The sequence below is a fragment of the Centruroides sculpturatus genome, unplaced genomic scaffold, assembly GCF_000671375.1.
Source record: "Centruroides sculpturatus isolate CEXI.00-Female unplaced genomic scaffold, Cexi_2.0 scaffold207, whole genome shotgun sequence".
In the NCBI taxonomy this organism is placed as follows: domain Eukaryota; kingdom Metazoa; phylum Arthropoda; class Arachnida; order Scorpiones; family Buthidae; genus Centruroides; species Centruroides sculpturatus.
In genome coordinates this window covers 779389-782022 of record NW_019384378.1, presented here as the reverse complement: position 1 = coordinate 782022, position 2634 = coordinate 779389, and the positions used below count along the sequence as shown (strand labels likewise).

General features: G+C 31.1%; 1 protein-coding gene across 1 annotated transcript in view; it reads right to left on the bottom strand.

Moving 5' to 3' along the window:
* Positions 1-503: 503 nt before the first annotated feature.
* The window catches only part of LOC111617815 (kynurenine formamidase-like), a 54527-nt gene continuing 52396 nt past the window's right edge, over positions 504-2634 (bottom strand). The window contains exon 13 of the mRNA XM_023359123.1: positions 504-1966. The gene's annotated coding sequence lies outside the window, so the exon portion shown is untranslated. The remainder of the gene's footprint in view (positions 1967-2634) is intronic.

Here is a 2634-nt window from a genome sequence, read left to right as displayed (position 1 = left end):
TATAGATATTTTTTAAAAATAGAAATCAATTTATAAATGTTTCCGTTATGGAAATGTGACCGAGTGATGGTCAGAGAATATGGCAATGGTAACGTGACATAGGATAGTCGTCCCGTTTCCTACGTTATTCAAACGACTCTCGCCATCGACTGGATCGGGGATACGTCCAGTCGACCTCAATCTACCGGTAACATGCCCAACAGCACCCAGCTGTATATTGCAATTGCATTTTCCGGGTGATACAAACAACCTGCCTACACTCAACAATCGAACGAATGAATACTGAACTTTGAATATCCAACCCCCTAAGATACCATGACGCTTCTNTTAAAAAAAATAAAAAGAAATAAGAAATAAAAATTACATGAAATGATTAATAAAGTTTACGATTATTAATAATTAGGAAATTTATTTAAAATATTGTATTTCTTTAAGCTGTAAGCTTACAACATTCCTATTATATACATGGGATGAAAAAAGTGCAAATAAAAATACCAGCGAAATTTCAATTTTAAATTTAAAATATACTTAAAAAATATTTTAAATTAAAACATTTTTTATAGGATTATAAGATATCATACGAGATGTTTCGTTCAATTATATTAGTTATATGATTAAATGTGAAATGAGCATATCACAAAGCACGTTTTTTACGAGCAATTTCACGTGTTGCTATTAAAATTTATATGCATATGATTCTGTAATAGGCCTAATTTCTTTCACCGATTATCACTTTAATATCAATTATTTAGGACAAGCGAATTATGTAAGAAAATTTTGCTCTAAAAAGTCTCTTTCTCTCTCGCTAAAAATTATACTCGTTCGACGATTTCGTTAATCGGCATAAAAAATGCTTCCCAGAAAAACTTTCCTGTACACTTAATTAAATATTCACAGTTACACATTTTATTATTTTTAATTGTATTAAACAGAATTATTTAAATTTTCTCTTCTTAATAGAAATTTTTTTTCTTCATATTTTAGTCACGTAGGGATTATATTGTTTATTCTTTCTAGTACGAAAAAATAAAATGTATAATTTCGGTGGGTTAAAGGGTATTGATAAATTACGGTGACCGAGATATGTCTATTAAATTCAACGAAGCAGTTGATATTCGAATCAGTTGAGTGAACCACTTGATTGCCTTCACCATTGATGTCAAGATTGACAGTAGGCAATTCATTGATAAGTTTCAAGCTTCCGCTGTTTTATAAAAGTATATTTATGCTCAGACAAAATATAATTACAAAAAAAAAGTAGAAAATACAATAATTTCATTCCTCTCTAGCTTTTTGGATCCATTGGATGAGTATGAATAGAATTTAGACTAGTCACACGCGTACATACCTTACTGATGTACAATTGTTTTGAAAGTATTTAACTGTAAATTATAAAAATTATATCATATTTAATCCAAGAATATTCGAATTTAAGATGCATCCTTGCAACGCTCGACGATATTTGTAGAGAAAGAGGTCATATCGGAACAATAAAAGCGAATAAGGAACTAAGGATCATTAAAAAGTGGATGATATGTCGTGAATCAGTGCACAGACGTGAAAACGTGATTCGCGATTTATAATTTGATAATGGAATGGGATGAAAATAATAGGATAGGGAAAGTATTTCCTAGTTTCTCTCAAGAAATATTCTATGATTTTAGATAAGATAACTTCGATGATGCTCCGGATTCCACCTCCCTTATAAAGTCGAATCGATACGAATTAAAGCATACAAATTAAATATAATATACGTGTTTTTATGTTTGAAAATAACAAACTTGATCATTTTTGTAGGAATTTATATGAACCTGTAACATTTCTGTCTACATCCATATCCATTAAAACGCTTTTATTCTGTCTTAGAACAATTACATTGCTTCCCATATAATGTAGAAACAAAACGTTACTAACCGCATTTTTCTATAATGGATAGTTCTTAGGATGTTGCATGCCTCGCTGATCCCTGTTTAAAAGTGTAATAAGATCTTTCAGATTACTTTCATGCTTTCAATAAAAATGTTAGAAAATATTTCCTCCAATAAAATCACATTCCAACAACAAACCATTAATTAAGCTCTTAATTAATGGTTTCTTATTGAGTGTAGGTGACTAAACGCCATGGAGTAGCTAATTTTATATATCTGATATATCCAGAAAAATCAGTCTTAAAATATGTTAAAGTATCTATTTAACCCAACAATACAAGAATATAGATATTTTTTAAAAATAGAAATCAATTTATAAATGTTTCCGTTATGGAAATGTGACCGAGTGATGGTCAGAGAATATGGCAATGGTAACGTGACATAGGATAGTCGTCCCGTTTCCTACGTTATTCAAACGACTCTCGCCATCGACTGGATCGGGGATACGTCCAGTCGACCTCAATCTACCGGTAACATGCCCAACAGCACCCAGCTGTATATTGCAATTGCATTTTCCGGGTGATACAAACAACCTGCCTACACTCAACAATCGAACGAATGAATACTGAACTTTGAATATCCAACCCCCTAAGATACCATGACGCTTCTACACTTCAGGTAAGGTCATTTTTACTTCCTTAATCTATTAAATCTGTACAGATTTTATATATATATATATATATTTTTTTATTGTGTGCTTCTCTAC